The sequence below is a fragment of the Eriocheir sinensis genome, unplaced genomic scaffold, assembly GCF_024679095.1.
Source record: "Eriocheir sinensis breed Jianghai 21 unplaced genomic scaffold, ASM2467909v1 Scaffold594, whole genome shotgun sequence".
NCBI classification, from domain to species: Eukaryota; Metazoa; Arthropoda; class Malacostraca; order Decapoda; family Varunidae; genus Eriocheir; species Eriocheir sinensis.
The window spans coordinates 86,675-99,056 of NW_026111936.1; positions in this window are offsets into that span (position 1 = coordinate 86,675).

The window sequence follows — 12,382 nt, forward strand, 5'->3', positions numbered from 1 at the left end:
AAAAAATAAAAGAGAAAAAGACCTGAAATTAGACAAACATAAAGAGAAGCAAAGGCAGAGTAAGAGACAAACTGAAAGACAGACAGACAGACAGACAGACAAACAGGTAGAAAGACAGGCAGACAAACATGCAGCCTGACAAACAGAGATACAGGACAATAGAACAGAAACAAACATATGAATATACGAGGGCATAAAAACAAATAAACACAAAAAATAAGCAAACAAAAAAATAGACAGTGATACACAGGCAGACAAAATAGAACTAAAAGACCAAGCAAAGAACCGACCGGTAATTCCAAGCTACACAAATCTCATTAGTCTCCCCTCAGGCGGTGCAGAAAATGGGCGCCGGAGGAGGTCGAGGGAGCCGCGCACACCTTGAACAGGTAAACAGGATGAGGGTAGCACAAGGGAACACTGACACTGGTAACTCCTGCTTTGCCAAGACGATCAGAAGGGGAGGAAGGAAAGGGAGACAATAGACATTCCCCTTGTGTTTATTTTTTGTTATTTTGCCTCATATGTACGTGCCTTGTGTTTCAGCATCAACCTAAGAATATAGCTAAAAATATATAGAAGTAGGGGCTTAGTTACCTTATGCCCATATTTCATGCTCTCCCTACTTAGGCTATTCCCTTTATAACAGTTCCTTACTAAGTTTCCATGGTCGATTATTATGGTTCAATGTCTCCATCCAAAATACTAAACGGTTGTTGCTGTTTTTTTATGGTATATTGATATAGGTATTTAATGTTTTACCTGTCATTACCTGGCTTTTAATTGTTTGAGTTACACAAGATTATATTAAAAGGAAAGACACCTGGGTTCATTTACATACATCTTACGCCGTCTCCAGCCTCCTTTTCTTCCCCCTTCCCTCCTTCTCCTTCCCACTTCCCCTCCCCCTTTTCCCCTTCCCCCCCTCCCCCCTTCAAGTCTCCCCCATCCTCCCTTCCCCTCATCTTCCACTCTGTCACGTCACATCTTTCCTCTCACCCAATTTTATGCATGCTTGTGTTGTTATTTTGAAGCTTGTGATGAAAATGGAGAAGAAAATTACCCTCCTCTCCACTTCTCTCTCTCTCTCTCGCTCTCTCTCTCTCTCTCTCTCTCTCTCAGGAGACACGGCTGAGAATATTATTGCATCCGGTCCTTGTTTTTTTTTTTTTTTTTACCGGAGAGAGAGAGAGAGAGAGAGAGAGAGAGAGAGAGAGAGAGAGGAGGTATATAAAAGAAAATAAGAGAAAAGACAATAAAAAGAACAGGATAAAATAGGAAGGAAAAAAGAAAGAGGGGAAGGATAACAAGAATCAAATTAAGAAAATAGAAAAAATAAAAAAAAGAAGGAAAAGAGTGGAAAGAAGAAAGGAAGCAGAGAGAGAGAGAGAGAGAGAGAGAGAGAGAGAGGTTATCACACTCCTATCCGAGACAAGCGAAGATGATGTGCCTAATTTCTGTGAGTCCTTTGTAATGGTGTTTGAGAATGCGTGAAATTACGTAAAACAAGAGGGAAAAAATGTTACCCATCGTCCTTCACCTCTCCTCCTCCTCCTCCTCCTCCTCCTCCTCGTCTTTCCTCATCCTCTTCCCTACCCTTGCTCCCTTCCACCTTTCATTCTTCTCTTCTTCGTTCTCGTCATCAGTATCTCACACCTCCTCTACCTCCTCCTCCTCCTCCGGTTTGCCCTTGCTCCTTCCCACCTTTGATTCTTCTTGCCTCTCTTCAGCATACCTCACCTTACCTCCTCCTCCTCCTCCTCCTCCTCCTCCTCCTCCTCCTCGTCACGCATGCGCACGCCTCACGCACTCTTCAAAGTCGTGTATTCAAGCCACACAGTTTAAAGAACCGCGTCACTTGGGAAAAAAAGAGAGATTGATGTGAAAAAGCAAAAAAATAAAAATGGAATGACACAAATATATTTCATCATTCTTTTGTGTATTTTTTGTTCCCACGTAGAAGAAGAAGTGTCAATTGAAGATTGGGGAATTTTGCGGCGAAGGAGAAATATATTATGATTGTGTGTTTTTTCTTCCTCCTTGATTTTTTTTCTTTCTTTTTCTCTTTTCCTGTTTCATTTTGCTTAGTTTCCCTTTATTCTCTTTTCCTTTGTTGTATTGGGAAAGAAACAACGAAGAAGAGGTGACGTGTGTGTGTGTGTGTGTGTGTGTGTGTGTGTGTGTGTGTGTGTGTGTGTGTGTGTGTGTGTGTGTGTGTGTGTGTGTGTGTGTGTGTGTGTGTGTGTGTGTGTGTGTGTGTGTGTGTGTGTGTGTGTGTGTGTGTGTGTGTGTGTGTGTGTGTGTGTGTGTGTGTGTGTGTGTGTGTGTGTGTGTGTGTGTGTGTGTGTGTGTGTGTGTGTGTGTGTGTGTGTGTGTGTGTGTGTGTGTGTGTTTTCGGTTTATGTTTTTCAATTTTTCTTTCCTTTTTAACTTGGCATTTAACTTTTGTTTATGTTTATCTTTTTTCTCTTACTGTTGATGTTGTTGTTGTTGTCGTTATTGTTGTTATTAATGTTACTGATACTGTCACTGTTGTTCAAATACCACTACAATAACAACAGCAACAACTACTACTGTTACTACTGCTACTACTACTACTACTACTGCTACTACTACTACTATTACTACTACTACTAACGCTACTACTAACACTACTACTAACACTACTACTTCTACTCCTACTACTACTTCTACTACTATATCTACCACAGGCTCCACCATCATCACCACCATCACCATCACCACCATCATCACCATCACCACCATCATCACCACCATCGCCATTACCATCACCATCAACACCATCATCACCACCACCATCACCACCACTCCCATCACTATCACCATTACAATCTTTTCTCCAACAATAATACAACAGTTTAACATTATCAGTATCTTCATCTTCATCTCCACCACCACCTCCACCTCCACCACCTCCACCTCCGCCACCAAGGACAAGGCCAACAAACAAACAAACATATATCATTCCAAGGAGAGAACATCCTTAAAACACACACACACACACACACACACACACACACACACACACACACACACACACAGACAGAGGGCAATTATCATGTCGGACAAAAAAAGTTATTAATCTCTCTCTCTCTCTCTCTCTCTCTCTCTCTCTCTCTCTCTCTCTCTCTCTCTCTCTCTCTCTCTCTCTCTCTCTCTCTCTCTCTCTCTCTCTGTCTATTTCCAGCTGTCTTTTTTCCAGTTTTCCAGACCACTGAGCAGAGGCTCATCACATAACTCTGCTCCCCTCCATCCCCCTCTTCCCTCTCCTCTTCTCTCCCCCCCCTTTCCTCTTGTCTCTTCTTCCCTGCTTCCCCTCTTTGTATGTACTCTCGTTTTCCTGTCTTTCTTTTTGTTTTCTTTTCCGTTTCTGATTCCCTCTCTCTTTATCCTCTTTCCTTTCTACTTTTTTTTCTTCTCTTTCTTTTCCTTTTCTTCCCTCTTCCTCCTTATTTTCATCTTTACCTGTATTCTTCTTTTCTTCTTTTTCATATCATTATCCTTTTCCTCCTTATTTTCTCCCCTGTCTCCTCTTCTTGTATTCTTTCTTTCTCTGTCTCACTTTCTGTTCTTTCCCTCTATTCTTTTATTTCTCTACTCTTTCTCTTTACCCTGTTTCCTTTCTTCTTTTCAAATCTTTAACTTCTTTTTCTTCTTTTTGTCTATTTTTCATTATCTTCATTTTATCCTTGTTATCCTCTTCCTCTTTCTCTCTTCCTTCCTGTTTTTTCGCTTCTTTATTGTTTTCTTCTTTCCTTCTTGTCTTCATCTTTCTCTCTTCCATTTATTTGCGTTTCTTCTCTGTATTTCCATTTTCATCTTTTTCTTCTAATCCTCCTCCTTTTTCTCTCTTCCTCCTACTTTTTTACTTCTCCTTCTCTCTCGAACACGAACTTATTCAGGAAAAGAGGAACAAGAATAAGAAAGGATGTCGTTGAGTCTTTCGCAGCCAAAGATAAAAAACAGGATAAATAAATAAAACCAAATGGAAAAAAAAATAAATGCAAAAGAAATAAATGGAAAAGCAAAAGATTGTTACGGAAGAAAGAACGGGCGCACTTCTGTTTCTTTTTTTTTTTTTTGGCTCTTCTGTCCTCCTCCTCCTCCTCCTCCTCTTCCTTCTCTTCCTCCTCCTCCTTCTTCTTCTCCTCGTACCCTCTCTTTTTTTTTCCCTACCACACACACTCTCCTTCTTCCTCTCCTCCTCGTCCTCGTCCTCCTCGTTCTCGCCCTCCTCCTCCTCCTCCTCCTCCTCCTCCTCCTCCTCCTCTTCCTTCTCCTCGTACCCTCCCTTTATCTGTTCCCACATACCTTCCCTCTCTCCCTCCTCCTCCTCCTCCTCCTCCCCCCATCACCTGTGCCCCGGCCGCAGGTTCCCGCCAGGTAAAGCTCAGCATCATTGGTAACCGATAACTTCCTCGCCGTCGCTACCCGATACACCTGCAGAGGCGCCTCGGAAGGGGGGGGAGGGGAGGAGGAGGAGGTGGGGAGAGGAGGAGGAGGAGGAGGAGAACGCGAATATGAAGAATAAGAATACGAGTAAAGAACAAGAATGCGAACAAATGGGTGATTAAGTAAAAGAAAAGAATGACAAAGAGTAAAAAAAACAAGAACATGAACAAGAACCAAGAAAGCTCAAGACAATGAAAACAAGGACAAGAAGAATAAGAACACAAGAAAAGAACAGGAAGAATAAGAAAAGGACGACCAAGTAAAAGAAGAAAGAGAACGAGGAAAAACGAGAACACGAACAAGAACAAGAAAACGTGAGAAATATCAAGACAAGGACAACAAGAACAAGAAGAATAAGAACACAAGAAAAGAACAGGAAGGACAAGAAAAGGACGACCAAGTAAAAACAAGAAAAAGAACGAAGAGAAACGAGAACAGAAGAAAGAACAAGAAAACGTGAGAAAATTTAATATCAAGACAAGGACAACAAGAACAAGAAAAAACAAGAAGACAACAAAAGGATGACAAAGTAAACGAAAAAAAAGGACAAAGAAGAATAAAAAAAAAAAAGAACCAGAATGCGTGAGAAGAATCCAGACAAATGACGGTCGACACGCTTGCTAACCCTCGATCATCTCGGTGGACTTTTAAAAATGGCGTCAGGACACACCCGAGCAGACAAATGACGCTTCACCTCCCCTGAACACTGCGTTGTGGTTGTGGTGGTGGTGGTGCTGAGGGGGGTAAGGACAGTGGTGGTGGTAATGGGAGTGGGGTGGGAAGGTAGAGGTGATGGTGATGGTATGCTTTGGTAATGGTGGTGGTGGTGGTGGAATATAATGGCAGCGAAACGATATGAAAAGCCTGTCCCTAACCACGACCGATAAAGGATCATACGAACACGCCTTATGAAATCTATAGCAAAGGAAATTATGGATGGGCCAATAATGAGGGGGGAGGGGAATCGGGCCCCCCCTAAGATCATACCAACACACCTTATGGAATCTATAGGAGACGAAATAATGGATGGGTCAATGATAGGGGGGGGGAAGGGGAAATCGGGCCCCTCCTAAGATAACACAAACACACCTTATGGAAGCTATAGCGAATGAAATTATGGTTGGGTCAATGATGGGGGAAGTTCAGGCCTCCTAAGATCATATACAAACACACCTTATGGATTCAATAGCGAAGGAAATTATGGTTGAGTCTTTGGTGGAGGGGAGAATCGGGTCCCTCCTAAGATCATATACAAACACACCTTATGGAATCAAGAGCGAAGGAAATTATGGTTGAGTCAATGATGGGGGGGGGGGGGGAATCGGGCCCCTCCTAAAACCACACAAACACACCTTGTGGTATCAATAGCGAACGAAATTATGGTTGAGTCTTTGGTGGAGGGGAGAATCGGGTCCCTCCTAAGATCATATACAAACACACCTTATGGAATCAAGAGCGAAGGAAATTATGGTTGAGTCAATGATGGGGGAATCAGGTCCCTCTAAGATCACACAAACACACCTTATGGTATCAATAGCGAACGAAATTATGGTTGTCTTTGGTGGAGGGGTGAATCGGCCCCCTCCTAAAGGACACACAAGGTACATAAGCTACGCAGCACGAAAATAAACAAACAAACTCCACGAACACTAAAAATCCAAAATAGGAAAATAGGAAACGATATGAATGACGAGGGGGGGGAGGGGGGGGGGAAATCGGGCCCCTCCTAACGGACACACAGGGTATACATAAACTACGCAGCATGAAAATAAACAAACAAACTCCACGAACACTTAAAATTCAAAATCGGAAAATAGGAAACGATATGAATGATGGGGGAGGGGGGAAATCGGGCCCCTCCTAAAGAACACACAGGGTACATAAACAACGCGGCATAAAGGCAAACAAACAAACTCGTGACTAAAAACCCAAAATGGAAAAATATGAATAGCTACCAGTAATGTAAAACGACTAAAAGGATAACAAAGAAAATTCAACAACTCCAAAATGTCTTCATCAAAACCCAAATGTTGAAGTGCAAAAAAAAAAATTATATAAGTTCTGATTTTCTCGTTCGTATTCTTCTTCTTATTATTATTATTATATTATTCTTACCCTTTTTTCCGTTCACTTTTTGTTTCTTCATTCCTTCATTCCATTTCTTTATTTACTCCCATCTTTAATTTCATCTCTCTTATTCCTTTATCATTCCTTCTTATCTTATTCCTTTATTATTCCTTCTTATCTTATTCCTTTATCATTCCTTCTTATCTTATTCCTTTATTATTCCTTCTTATCTTATTCCTTTATCATTCCTTCTTATCTTATTCCTTTATTATTCCTTCTTTATCTTCCCTCTTATCATTCCTCAAACATTCCCTATCCATAACACCCCCTCCTACCTCTCTCCCTCTCTCCCTTACACCCCTTCCGCTCTCCCCTTTTTCCCGTATCTCCCTCTTTCCCTTCCCCCTCTCCCATATCCACCCACCCTTCACTTTCCCACTCTCTTATTCCTTTATCATCCCCTTTTATCATTCCTCAAACATTCCCTATCCATAACACCCCCTCCTACCTCTTTCCCTCTCTCTCTTACCCCCTTTCCGATCTCCCCTTTCTCTTATCTCTCCTTTCACTTCCCCCTCCCCCATATTCCACCCCCCTTTCACTCTCCCACTCTCCCTTACACCCCTTCCGCTCTCCCCCTTTCCCTTATCTCCCTCTTTCACTCTCGCCCTCTCCCCTATTCCAGCGACCCTTCACTTTCCCACTTTCCCTTTCCCCCTTTTATCTGCCATTTTATTCCCCCCACCACCACCACCATCATTACCAAAGCACACCATCACCATCACCTCTACCTTCCCCCCCCCCCTCATTACCACCATCACTGTCCTTCCCCCCCCCTCACCACCACCACCACCACCATTACCATTACCACCCATCACCGTGACTCATCAAGCATAACCATTAATAAAACCACCCCCATTAGAAGGGTTTAGGCTCCCCACGTCACCTTCCCCCCCTCCCCCTCCCTCTCCCCCCTCGAAGGCTCTCGCTCACCTGGCCCCCTTGGCGGACACAGGTAATCGTGGGTAATTAAGCGAACAAAGAGCCCCTCACAGGTATGGTTTCCCTTTACCTGGTTAAGGGTTTGAGGTAAGTGGTCTTTGCTTTTCTTCTTGTTTTTTTCTTCTTATTTTCTTGTTTTTTCTTGTTATTAATGCTCTTGTTTTTCTTGTCCTTGTTTGTTTTTGATCTTTTTGTTCTTGTTTTTTTTTTTCTTCATCTTATTCTTTTCTTGTTACTAATGCTCTTGTTCTTCTTGTTCTTGTTTCTGTTCTTGTTCTTTTTCTATTCTTGTATTTTTTCTTCATGTTATTCTTTTCTTGTTATTAATGCTCTTGTTCTTCTTGTTCTTGTTTCTGTTCTTGTTCTTTTTCTGTTCTTGTATTTTTTCTTCATGTTATTCTTTTCTTGTTATTAATGCTCTTGTTCTTCTTGTTCTTGTTCTTTTTCTATTCTTGTTTTTTATCTTCTTTTTCTATTCTTGTTTTTTATCTTCTTTTTCTACTTCTTTTTCTTCTCCTTTTTTTTCTTTTTCCTCTTCTTTCAACCTCTTCTTCATCTTCTTCTTACTATTATTTTTATCATCATTGTTGTTATTCTTAGTTTCCTTTCTTCCTTCCCTTCTTCTTCGTCATCATCCTCTTCTTCCTTCTTCTCCTCCTCATTCCGTTTATGTTCCCCTCCCTTTACCTCTTCCTTCTTTTCTGAATCTAATTTGGAACTGTAATCATAGTCTTTTTCACTCTTGCTCACCCTCCCCTTCCTTCTCCTCCCCTTCCTTCTTCTCTCCTCACTTCTCATCCTTCTCCTCCTCCTTCACCATTTTTCCTTCCCTTTCATTTTCTTTCCATACTAAGTCGAGTTATCTCCACTAATTACCTTTTGTACAAGCAATTAAGGAGCTTTCACTAATGATTGTTGAATAATTAAATATATATATCAAGAGGTAATTAAGAGGAGGAGGAAGAGGAGAAGGAGAGTGTGCAAGACGCGTTATAATGTTAGAATAACGTTGTGTCTTTTTCGCAGGTAATATTCGCGCTAATGCAAAGTAATTAAGTCGTTAGTGCGAAAATAATTGGCGGAGAATGTATGTGTAGCAGATTATGAGGTGCTCGTGTGTGTGTGTGTGTGTGTGTGTGTGTGTGTGTGTGTGTGTGTGTGTATGTGTGTTTACTGGTTTACTGCTTCCTTTCACATAGCTTTGCCTTTTTTCTCTTTCCTTTGATGATGATGATGATAATGATGATGATGATGATGATGACAAAAACAATGATAACAACAACAACAACAACAACAACAACAACAACAACAACAACAACAACAACAACCAAAAAGAAAAACAAAGATAGTAATAACAAAAATAATGCAAATAAAAATGAGGACAACAACAACAACAACAACAACAACAACAACAACAACAACAACAACAACAACAACAACAACAACAGAGCCAAAACCAAACAACCAAACAAACAAACAAAAAACACCCTTCACTCAATCACTACACGCGGTCAAAAGGTTCGAAGCTTCACTTACTCTGAACCCTGGGAGACGATGCTTCGAAACACGAGGTCACGTCTTGAGGTCAGTCCCGGGTCAGCTCAGGTCACGTGCGGTCAGGGTGAAGGGGGGTTGAGGGGTGTGGGGGAGGAGGTCAAGGGGTGGGAATAGAGAGAGAGGGAAAGGGGGAGAGGTCATCGAAGGAGAAGGGGAGGGGGGGTCATGGGAGTGAGAAATGGAGGAAAAGGAGGAAAAGTGGAGAGATGAAGGAAAGTGAGAGGAGAGAATAGTGGAGGAAAGAGGGAAAGTTAAAAATGGTAAGAAAAATATGATAGGCTATATTATGATTGTGAGAGAGAGAGAGAGGAAGTAGAGGCAGGGAGAGTGAAGTGGAGGTTCTCAGAGCGATCTTATCTCCTCCTCCTCCTCCTCCTCCTCCTCTTCTTCAACTCATATAACTATTTCTTTTTCAACGGCCCACAAGATTTTTTTTTTCAATTGTTTCTTTGTCTTCGTGTTTTCTTGCCTCTTGTTTTGTTTTGTATTTTTTTATTCTTTGTCTGTTCTTCTCCTTTTTTCTTTCTCTGCTGGTTAGTCTTCTGCTACTTCCATTTTACTTTATTTCTATGTTCTCTCTCTCTCTCTCTCTCTCTCTCTCTCTCTCTCTCTCTCTCTCTCTCTCTCTCTCTCTCTCTCTCTCTCTCTCTCTCTCTCTCTCTCTCTCTCTCTCTCTCTCTCTCTCTCTCTCTTTATCGCTTTATTCAACTTTCTAATGCAAACGATCGCACGCTTCCCACTTCCGTCTCCCAAATCGCTTCCTTCTTCACAAAAACTCACTTTCTACAGGTGTGCTAAGCGGCTACAGGTAAAGCGTTAATTAACCTGAAAAACTCCTATAATCTTCTCAGGTACGGCGACGAGCCTTCCTGTCACTTTCCCTTTAATGCTGAGATAAAGGAAATATAAGAAGGAAAAAAGAAAAGTTAAATAAACGGATCTTTTTTTTTGTTTCCACTTTCTAAGATTATATAATTGTCTTTCCCGGTCTTCAAAAGCATCTCTCTCTTTCTCTCTTTTTCCTACTTTCTTTCTTTCTTGCTTGCTTGTTTTCTTTTTCTATTTTTCTTTCTTACCTTTCATTTCTACTTTCTTTCATTTCTCTCTCTCTCTCTCTCTCTCTCTCTCTCTCTCTCTCTCTCTCTCTCTCTCTCTCTCTCTCTCTCTCTCTCTCTCTCTCTCTCTCTCTCTCTCTCTCTCTCTCTCTCTCTCTCTCTCTCTCTCTCATTCTGTCACTTTCCCCACAAAAAAAGAAAAAAAAACAGCTAATTCAACAGGTTTTTCTTCACTTCCTCTCAAACTGCAGCTTCTCTTTCTCCTCTCTCCACTTCCTCTTCCCTCCACTCCTTTTGTTTCCTCCACTTTATTCCTCCACCCTCACGACGGTGTAACATAGAGACACATATATTTCCTCTTCTTCCTTCTTGCTTTCATCTTTATTTTATTTTATTTTATGCGGATTCGTGTTTTCTTGCCTCTTGTTTTGTTTTGTTTTTCTTTATTATTTGTCTGGTCTTTTTTTCTTTCTTTGCTGGTTCGTCTTTTGCTACTTTCTTTTTACTTTATTTCTATGTTTTCTCTTTTTCTTTTCCACTGATTCGATTTCCGCTATTTCTTATTTCTTATTCATTTTTCTATATTTTTCCTCTTCGTTGATTCATCTTTTACTACTTCCTTCTTCCTCTTTTTTTTTCATATTTTCTTTTTTTTCGGTTACTGTTTTTTTCCTTTTTGTTTTCATGCAGCACTTTCCCTTTCTTGCTACCTTCCTTTCTTTTTAACTTTCTTTCAAGCATCTCCTTCCTCTGTCTCTACTTCTTTCATCTCAGGCATTATCTCACAATCATCCACCATCATCTAGTTCAGACATCAAACTGGGGGGAAGGGGGGGGGGGGGGGGGGCGTCTTCACTTCCATCCTGCTACTTTCCTTTTCCTTGTAACAACTTCCTTCGTCTGCCTCTACTTATTTCTCTATTTCCAAGTACCTCATCATCATCATCATCCACATGTCATTATAAGCCACAAACTACTTTTTATTTCCTTTTTTGCTACCTCACTTTCCCCTACATCTTTTCTACAAACTTAAAACCATCTCCTGCCTCTTTTTTGTTTTTCCTCTTACTTTTAATTTTGTTACATTTTTCCCTTCCTTCCTTCCTTCTTTTCTCCAAACTTAAACCATCTCCTGCATTTTTTTTTTCGTCTAACTCTTTATTTTGTTACCTTCCCTTCCTTCCTTCCTTCTTTTCTCCAAACTTAAACCATCTCCTGCATCTTTTTTTTTTTCGTCTAACTCTTTATTAGTGCTGTTTTATTTTCCAGTTATTATTTTTGTTCTTTTTGCTCTTGTTCTTGTTAGTCTTGTTTCAGTTCTTATTTTTGTTCTCGTTCTTGATCTTGTTATTTTTGTTATTGATTTTGTTCTTTTGTTCTTGTTTTTCTTGCTCTTGTTTTTGTTCTTGTTCTTTTGTTCTTATTCTTCTTTTCTTTCTTCCTCTTTTTCTTTTGTTATCTTTTGTTACCTTCCTTCCTTCCTTCTTCCCTTCCTTCTTTTCTCCAAACTTACACCACCTCCTGGCTCTCTTTTCCTCCTACTCTTTCTCTTTGTTTCCTTCCCTCTACATATCTTTTCTCCAAACTTAAACCACCTCCTGGCTCTCTTTTCCTCTTACTCTTTCTCTTTGTTTCCTTCCCTCTACATATCTTTTCTCCAAACTTAAACAGCCTCCTGGCTCTCTTTTCCTCCTACTCTTTCTCTTTGTTTCCTTCCCTCTACATATCTTTTCTCCAAACTTAAACTACCTCTTGTCTCTCTTTTCCTCCTACTCTTTCTCTTTGTTTCCTTCCCTCTACATATCTTTTCTCCAAACTTAAACTACCTCTTGGCTCTCTTTTCCTCCAACTCTTTCTCTTTGTTTCCTTCCCTCTACATATCTTTTCTCCAAACTTAAACTACCTCTTGGCTCTCTTTTCCTCCTACTCTTTCTCTTTGTTTCCTTCCCTCTACATATCTTTTCTCCAAACTTACACCACCTCCTGGCTCTCTTTTCCTCCAACTCTTTCTCTTTGTTTCCTTCCCTCTACATAATCATCTTTTCTTCAAACTTGAGCTACCACCTTCTACCTCTTTTTCCTCTTTCTCTCTTCCTCTTTACTGCCTCACTTCCATATATCTTATCTTCGAACTTAAACCACCTCCTGCCTTTTTTTCCCCCCTATCTATTATCCTCATCCCCTATCACTCCTCCCCAACCACACACGTATACAAGTTCTCACACCTT